General features: G+C 38.8%; 1 pseudogene; it reads left to right on the top strand.

The window, feature by feature from the left end:
- The first annotated feature begins 240 nt into the window (after positions 1-240).
- On the top strand, positions 241-359 carry LOC112477924 (annotated as a pseudogene).
- The last annotated feature ends 9,218 nt before the right edge of the window (positions 360-9,577 follow it).

Below are 9,577 nucleotides of genomic sequence, written 5' to 3'. Positions count from 1 at the left end.
CCTCTATTTTTCTAAAATGTTAAAACAATCTAGCATACAATTTGAAGCTGAGTTTCCTGGCAACCAAGGTGAAAATCAAAATATAGTATTAGCACTTGGTTTATGATAGTACCATTTATGCTGGTCTCCAAATAAATTTCTGCAATGTGACCCATCTGTCTCATAGCCAATTAAAAAGGGTAGCAAGAAAGTATAATTGAACTGGTCTAGGGAGTAAGTGGGATTTAGAGTGTCAAATATGACTACGTCCATGTCACCCTGAACAAGCCCGATCTCGTCGGATCTCAGAAGTTAAGCAGGGTCAGGTCTGGTTAGTACTTGGATAGGAGGCCACCTAGGAAGACCAGGTGCCATAGGCGTAAAAAATAAAAAAATAAAATGAGAGATTATAAGGTGACAAGGTCCTTGAAATCTGTGAGGTCAACCAAGAGTTGCTTCGCATATATACATAGAAAAAGTCAAATATGTTTTGTACCCCATCACAGCAGGCACAGTTTACTTCTGTAAATCTAGCAGATCAGCAGATATTCCTGCACTTCCCGTGGACCATTAGATCTTTTTTTCTGCCTGAGTACTACCAGTTTCCTGAGCTTCTTGGTTCTTCAAATCAGTAATACTAGAGGGAAAGATCTGTCTGAAATCTGTTTCCTACATATCTCAGGTTCTTTCTAACCCTGAGGCCAGGCCCAGTTCCTAATTTCCTGCTATAGAATCTCCAAGCATGGCTCAGCTTAGAATCCGATGGTGCCATCATTGTTGGAAATTCTTTGGATTCCCTGTCAGGCCTTGGTATGAGTGGTCAGTCCTTCTCTTCAGAAGTTGTGGCTGGCCCTGAATCCCCAATCTTGAGTGAGTTCCATTATTTCCCCTTGACATCTTCTTCACTCTGACACTCCTCCTCTCAGCAGACTCAAAACTCATACAGCTGCTGAGGTTGTGTCAACCCTCTAGCTAGAGCATGGAAGGAGGGTAATTCTGTATGATGGGTCTCATTTGCTTTCATTGTCTGGCAGAAAAAAAACAGACATGTTCACAGAAAAAAAAAACAAAACACTTTCTTGGTCCAAGTCTTAGAGCAGAATTTGTCATAAAGTTTTATACAAGGAGGATTTTAGGGCAATATAATATATGATGTCCTGGAACAGGAAAAAATATGGGAAGCCATCTGCTGACTATATAAAAAAATCAGTTCACAACTCTACATCTGGTATTCATAAATCAAAACCTCAGTGAGCTTATGATGCTGTTGCTGACACTCCAAGACCACGAAAATTTAGTCTGGGGCCAGGTATACCCTGACCCTCACATCTCAACCAGTATTTCAGAATCTGAGCTTCCAAAATTCTTGTTCTCCACTCTCTTCACTGGGCCTCAGATCTGCCAGATGTGATCCTCATGATAAGCATCAGGCAGAGAACCTTGTGAAAAGGGGATTTGAGGGTCCCTATATGCTAGATAACATTCAGTGGCAAGAAAAAAAAATTATTGTTATCAAGGAATGACCTTGTAAGTCTTGGTCACTTTGCCTGGCAACCATTCCCAGTTCCTCACCTCTTTCAGACTGCTTGATGGAGAAAACTTTTCTCTGTTCTGTGGTGGGCTGGCATGAGGGCTTCTTTAAGGAAATCTCATCCTTTTTCCAACTCTCTATTACTCTTTATTGTAGCCTCACTTCTCAACAAATGGGATGTGCCTAATAGGAAACAAGGATAGGGCAGAAGACATCAACTATGGAGATGAGAGGGAGAGTAGAGTTCAACTAGAGAAGGGTTCTAATTGCCTCCCTTTGTCTTTTGGGTGAGAGTCTCACCATTTCCTCAACTTTCCTCTGCCAGAGAAACCACCCAAGCAAGAAAGAACAATAAGGAAACCATTTTGGAAAAGAGGAGAGAAATCTCACTTCTACATCCTACCTTCCTTTCTACCCCATTCTTTCTGGGGTAGTGTGCAAGTAAGATGATGTCTCCTTTGAAAGCAGGAAACTAGCTACATACCTAACTTCATTTCATCAAACTCCAAGTTTATATATCTCTCCTAACTTTGTTCATGCTTTACCTTCTACTCTATCTCTAACTCCTGAGGTTCTAGTTCATCTACTCCAGAGATGAAGGGCAACTATTTCTCACTATAAGGGTACAGGTGCATGTCTTGGAAGCCGTTGTCAGTTGAATAATGGCCCCCAAAGATATCTAGGTCCTAATCCTGGAAACTGAATGTTACCTTATCTAGCAAAAGAGACTTTCCAGAAGTGATTAAGTTAATAATCTTGAGATGAAGAGATTACTTTGGAGTATTCAGGTGGGCCATAAATGTAATCACAAGCGTCCTTATAAGAGTGAGGCAGAGGGAAATTTGACTGCAGAGGGCAAGACAATATGACAGAAGCAAAGAGAGATTTGAAGATGATACCTTGCTGGCTTTGAAGATGGAAGAAGTGCCATGAGCCAAGGAGTACAACGAATGTATCTCTTGAAGATGGAAAAAGCAAGGAAACAGATTCACCTCTACAGCCTCTGGAAGGATCACAGCCTTACAAAAAAACAACCTTGATTTTAGCCCAGTGAAACTGATTTCAGACTTCTGGCTTTGAAAACCATAAAAAAATAAATCTGTATTACTTTAAGCTACTAAATGTTGTGTTAATTTGTTATAACAATAGGTAAGTAATACAGGTGTCTGTTTTGCTTATGTCCTGAAAATTAGTCCATTCCACTCTCCTTCTCATGTCTGAAAGATGCCCCATAGGAAAGAAGTCAAGGGTCTACCTGGGAAAAGTGAGGATCTTGCCAGAGAGAAATTGTAGAGAGCCTCAGCAGGGTAGAAAGAGATTATTGAAGAGGGAAAAAAAAATATGAAGAAGAAAGTGATGTCTGAAGAGGGGCACATTTAAAGGAAGAGACCTATTCTTGGGAATGACTGTGAGGAATTCACAGGCACGTAAATTGAGGAAAGATTTTTTTTTTTTTTGCAGCTTTTACTTTTCTTCCAAAAAATGAAGAACCGTTAATTAGTCTAATACAATAATATTGTGTTTTGGAAACCCAGATAAGGACAAAGTTGAAATCACAGCTGTGCAATGTTAGACAAGTCATTTTGCCTCTCTGAGTTTCTATTTTTCTCATCCCTACAGTGTGTCAGTATAATAATTTTGATTTCATAAGGTTGCTTGTGTAAGTTAAATAAGGGGCAGGACATCACTGTGCATTGCAGGTAGTAAACCCTTAATTAACTTAAAAGAGTGGCCCTGGCCTCCTTGTCTTCAGAGAGTACCTCTTAAGCACTCTGTGTTCCTGTTGCTTTATTTCCACTTTCTTGTTCCTCTTATCTTGTGTGAAGGTAATAACCTCTCCATCACCTACATACAGATACTGTGAAACTTGGTATGTGGCCCTAGGCTTAAATTTGGAAACATTAGAAGAGGTAAACCAAGAACAGATGTCCAGGGCCTAGAACTAGCTGAGAGAAGAGACTATTAGGCACAGCCACAGGTTACCATGGCAACTAATTAGCATCTTCTGAGCCTGAGATACCTGATATAGGGGAGAGAAAGTGAAAGAAAGGACAGAGAAAACAATAGGGTTTATGTTGCAAGGTTCTACTTTGGGAGTAAGGGAAGACTTGGCAAAGTCAAAGCCTCTCCACTTAACATGGTGTCCTCAAAAATTTCCTTGCCATCTGGGGCTCAGTCTACCTTGTTCATGATCTCTCTTTCCATAATTACTTCTAATAAAGCAATGATTTGAGGTCAGGGAGGGGCCTTTTTGCGAAAAAGATATAAGGATGTGGGGAACTGGAATTTCACTAAGGACGTTCTAATACTCTTGACATAGGGAAGAACTAGAGTCTGAGAAACTTGCTACAAACCTCTGAACACTCCTTATGAGAAGGAAATTAGAACTGGAACCCAGGTGAGTAGAGATAGTTTTGATCTGTATCCCTGAACTCAATAGCTAAAGCCACTAAGTCACTCAGTCATGAACACTTTGAGTATTTAACAAATCCTCTGCAATGAAAAGTTAGATTGTTAAGGAAATAGTTTCAGAGGTCTGTGCCTGCATGCATAAGTGTGTGTTAAATATTTATGAGTTAGAGGGTTGCCTACAATAGGTGAGAGGATTGAAAAAGGAGGTGAGTGATTACTGCTAAGACAATAGTTGTCCATGTTACTAGTATACCTAGAGCCGTCCTTGGCTCCTAAGCTCTTATAATAAAATGAGTAGGTCACAGATGAAAAGATGGGTGTGGGCATTGTTTGGCTGAGGCTTTGGTCTTTGCCTTTTGGGCAATGAAGACCAGGTTACCCATGATCCCTTCACTAAACCCTTCTTATGTTTCCAACTACATCAGTCCACAGTACTTCCTTCTTAAAACTTCTCAAAACTTTAGAAAAGCCTCCACTTGATGGAAGTGAAAGATCATGAATTTTGGAGCCATCTGAGTTCACACTTTAGCTGTTTGGCAGGAAAATTCATTCACCATTTACTTGCTGTATGAATTTGTGCAAGCTGAGTCTGGCCCTCAGTTTATTAATCTGTAAAATGCAGGTAATATTACACATATTGCAAGACTGTGAAAATTGGTAACAATACATGGAATGGTTTGAACATAATAAATGATAGTCAGCAGAAATGTAGTTTAGAGGCAAATGCATATAGGCTTTAAGGTGTAAAAGTCCTGAGTTCAAATCCCAGCTCTATTTTTTATGACCTAAGCTACCTCAGGCAGGTCATCTAACTTTTATGAGTGTATTAGTTTTCTATGTCTTGCTATGTGCATTCTTGTTTATGTTTTTTGGTAAACTAATGCACTCATTTATCTTGGGTGTATACCTAGAAGTGGAATTGCTTAAGCATGGGACACATATATGTTTAGCTTTAGCAGATATTGTTTGTCAAAGTTTTTCAAAGGGGTTGTACCAATTTACAGTCCTTCCAGCAGTATATGAATAATACAGTTGCTCCATATCCTCACCAACTCTGGTATCATTTATCTTTCTCATCTTAGCCATTTCGGAAGATGTTATTCTGTAATACTTTTATTCACTTTCTGTGTCATCATTGATTATGTTTCATAGTGGTTGTTTTAAATCTTGTCCACTTATTAATTTATTTATTCAAAGTACAAAACAGTAGTTGATGGATGATCACAGAGATGGGGAGCATGGCATAGAGAATGCAGTCAGCAGTAATGTAATGGCTATGTGTAGAACCAGAGGGAAGATAGAGTAATCAGGAGGATCATTTCATAAACTATATAAATGCCTAACCAATGTGCTGTATACTTAAAACTATTAATAAAATAAAATTTGAAAAAGTATTTATCGAGCACTCTGTGTGCCAGGCACTGTGCCAGTTGCTGAGGAAACACTCCCGAAGCTCGTAGTACCATGCCCACTCTGCTTTCCTTCTACAGATAGTTTATTGCAAGACTAGTCAGTCAGTGCATGGTGCAAGAACCTCCTTGAAAATTCAGAATGTTTCTAGTTTAATCTAATCTCTTCATCTACAAATATTTCTGTAAATTCAGTTGGACACTTTTTTTTCTTTTTCTTTTTTCATTTTCCAAAGAAGTAGATAGCACTTTTATATTTGCCAAAGCATACATCCCACCTAGCTCTTGATCTACCCTTTCTTACATTTATCAGAATCTTTTGCCAGCCACTATTACCCCTGACCTGATCCTAAATCTTTAATCTCTACATCTGTGCTAGAATACGGCAATTAATAAACATTTCTCTTCAGGTATAAAATATGCTAGGATCGTGCTTACCTTAAGAAGGCCTAGACCTTTCAATAGTCTTAGCACATCTTAAGTATCTATTTTGCTCTTTTAATTTAACTACAAAAATTCTCCTGAGAATTTTCTACACCCTCTGTCTCTAGTTTGTGACCCCTTCTCTGTCTCTTCTTCACTCCCTTGAAATCTGGTTTATCATGGAACTACTCCTTTTCGATCACTAAAGATCTTCTAATCACCCAAATCGATAGTATTTTCTCCTTTTTCTCTAACCACTCAACCTTCTCAAAATCCCTTTGTCACAACTTGCTATTTCTCACCCCTCTGCATAACATCTCTTGCCCATCTCCATTATAACTTACCCTCCTCGCCACATCAATTCAGTAGAGACATCTCTCAAACTTTTGCCCTTAGCTGTTGTCTCTCCCAAAGTTTATCTCATTCATTTCCATAGTTGCAAGGATCGCTTTTTAGAGATTCCTCTGAGTTTCAATCTCGAGTTCAAGACTTTTCTCCATGGTAGGAGTCCAACATTCTGTGGTGGGCATTACCATTCTTCTAGTTAGAAAGCCTCTGAATCTCATGCCCCTTATTTAATTCCTACCTCTCCCTGTCCCTCAATTCCCATATCCAATTGGTCATAGACTTCTTTTTCCGCCCCCTTCTAAAAGTCTCTCCTCTGTCCATTTCCTTCTTTGGCTTTCTTAGTTAAAGTTAACACATTATTTTACATCTAGCTTATTGTATTGCAATAACTTCTTAACTGCCTCTGGTCTCTTCCCATTTCCATCCATTCACACTGCTAACAGATTAATCTTTGTAAAACACCACTTTGACTGTCAATCTACTACTTTAAAACTTCCCATGGTTTCCTGCTGTTTGCAGGATCTAGCTTCTATTCTTTAGGCTACCAATAAGATCTTCCACTGTTTGGCTGCAACTGTTCTTCCTCCTTTCCACATGCTCTGTGCTCCAGGCACACTATACTTTCACTCTTTTTTTATCACCTGATTTGCAAATAATCTATTGGTTAGTTGCATGCATGTGCTCTGGACTCATATAGGCTCAAGTTAGAAACCAGGCTCTGCCAGTTCATATTCATGTGACAATGGATATAATTTATATAACCTCTCCTCTCTGGTCTCTGTTTCCTCATCTATAAAATAGGGATAATATTGGAATCCTGCCTCATAGGGTTATTATAAGGATGAAATGATGTAATCCATTCAGTGTGCTTAGTACAGAGTTTGGTATACACACACACACACACACAAAAGTAAAAAATATGGGAGAGGCAGGTGTTTGCTATCATTTTATCCATATTATAGTCTCCTCCTCTGTTTTTTTGCTCAGTCCATCCCTTCTGCCTTAAATGTCCTCTCCCAATCTTACTTACTGATGTCCTTTGCAGCTTTCAGAGAACAGCTTATATGCTACCTCATTTAGGAAGTCTTCTCTGCTTCCTTTAACCTGAGTACTTTGTTTGAATCCCTCTCTTGGCATTTTTCAACCCACCTGGAATAAAGCTATCAGCCTTCTGTGCCAGACTGAAAGCTCTTTACCACACAAACCAAGTACTAATTATGTCTATATAGCCCACAGCACCTACCACAGTAGGTGGTACAGAACAGCCACTTATTAAATATCCATTGCCTGACTCTGGTTGGAGAACACATGTTCAAATGGCAAAAGAGAAAATGGAGAGGGTTCAGAGATTGGTAAATTCATGACTATGGAGTGATTAAAGCTGCTAATGGTGACATTAGCATACCCTCCCCCCCCCCTTTTTTTTCTTTCTTTCTTTCCCATCTCCTACTTCCACTTACTTGTATTTCAATTTTGTTCTTCTCCTGACTGTTTGGTCTTTAGTCTTGCCAGTGTGCACCATGGCCATTATTTAATTCTGCTGATGGCCCTTGAGGGGAAGAAGGTTCCTATGACAATCTCACATTTTGTCCCTTTATTCTTACCTCTTAAGCTTTAATGAAAACCACCCTCCTATCTACTACAAATTTTTATAAGAGGGATTCATTTAACTTATGATCCAATTCTCCATCTTGAATCTATGATAAAAACACAGAGCAGGAAATTAGACTCCTTTATGTAATGGTACTTACTTATATAATGGCCTGCCCAGTCACCGCTTTATATCAATAATGTTCTTCAGCTCTTGAAGATTGCCTAACCTAAACTTTGCTTTTAGTCTACAATTAAAATTTGAGAACTAGTCACCCAATTTTCAAACTTTATCTGGCATCTCCTAAGTGAGCCCTACTAAATACAAAGTTGTGCCAATGTAGAATCATCTGAAGGCTTGATTGGTGTCCTCTGAATTTTCAACCATTTACCAAGACAAATAAGATATGCTCAGCTCTTTGCTTCCCAAAAATGGGAGACAAATAAATTCTTGTAAATAAGGCTTTTATGAACTTTGAATTTTACATGCCACTTTCTGAAAAATATTGGTTCTTTATCACCTGACTCCTAATCACGGCATCACTCTGGCATTTCATCAGCCTTTCTTTGCAGTGAATGAAGTTGATCATCTTTTTTCCCTCCTCTATTCATCAAAGAAACAAAGAGGAGATAAGAAACTAATATTTGTTGTACATTTATTTTAGTAGGTGATTTGCATACAAGGCACTTGCACACAACAACATAACGAGGTAATTATTGTCCCCATTTTGCAGATGAGGTAGCTGAAGTGCACTAAACATAATTTGTCCATGGTCACCCAACTAGCAAGAAGCTAAGTTGCAAATTGGTGGGTTCTTTCTACCTTTAAAGCATGTGCTCTCTCTACTCCACTGCACTACTACTCCTGTGTAAATCAATACCTGTACTTGAAAGTAGGTTATTTTTTTCTTGCCACTTGCATGGCAAATGTGGGTCCTTTCCTATAGATTCTGATATCAAATTTCCAAACTGCCACCCCCATTCTGTGATTCTGTCACCATCAGTGGAAGTCAGAATGCTTTCTCCACTTGTGCCATCTACACTGAAGTAAGTCCTCTGTGTTCTCTCGGAACCTTCTCTCGGAATCTGTCTTCTCTACCATGGGATCACACCCCAGAATGAATTGCCTCGTTTTTATCCTAAGAAACAGATATGGGAAAGGACCTGAAAATACATCTAGTGAATTGCCCAAGGATGCATTCTAGAAGGAAGAAAGCCAGCTTTTGCTTCTAATGGCTTCCTTAAAGAAAGTAGTAACACTATTCTAGAAAAAAAGGAAGTATGCTCCTTTAATTTGTCTTACCAAAAAATCTTAAGGGCATAGTGGTGGATCTTTCTCTGATGCTAGCTGAAACCTGGAGAAAACTAGAGTCCCATGTTAACAGATTATAATAATTTGGAATAAAGATCGATTTAAACTATAGGGCTAACCCTTTTTAAGAAAACCTACTACATGAAAATCTAAATTTATAAAACAGAGACATAGTAACCAGATAAGAAGTCATATTACAAAATATTCCTCACTCTTCCAAGATTTGCTACAGGATGTCTTTTATTATAAAAGACCACTAATGCATCTGCAATTGGAGTAGCTTTCCAAAAGTTAAAAGATATACATTAAAAAAATATATTTTCTTGGTTTCAAGTATACAATACATTGGTTAGACATTTATATAGTTTATAAAACAATCCCCCAAATTGCTCTTTCTCTCCTCTGGCTCTCCACCTAGGCATTACATTAATCCTAACTGCATTCCCTATGCCATGCTCTCTATCCCCGTGACCATCTATTAACTCTTAATTTGTACTTCTTTAACCCTTTACCCCATTCTCTCTGTCCCCCAACCTCCCTCCCCTTTGGCCGTCACCCAATTGTCCACTCTAT

Source organism: Pteropus alecto, unplaced genomic scaffold (genome assembly GCF_000325575.1).
Source record: "Pteropus alecto unplaced genomic scaffold, ASM32557v1 scaffold390, whole genome shotgun sequence".
NCBI classification, from domain to species: Eukaryota; Metazoa; Chordata; class Mammalia; order Chiroptera; family Pteropodidae; genus Pteropus; species Pteropus alecto.
This window is presented reverse-complemented; position numbering and strand designations above follow the sequence as displayed.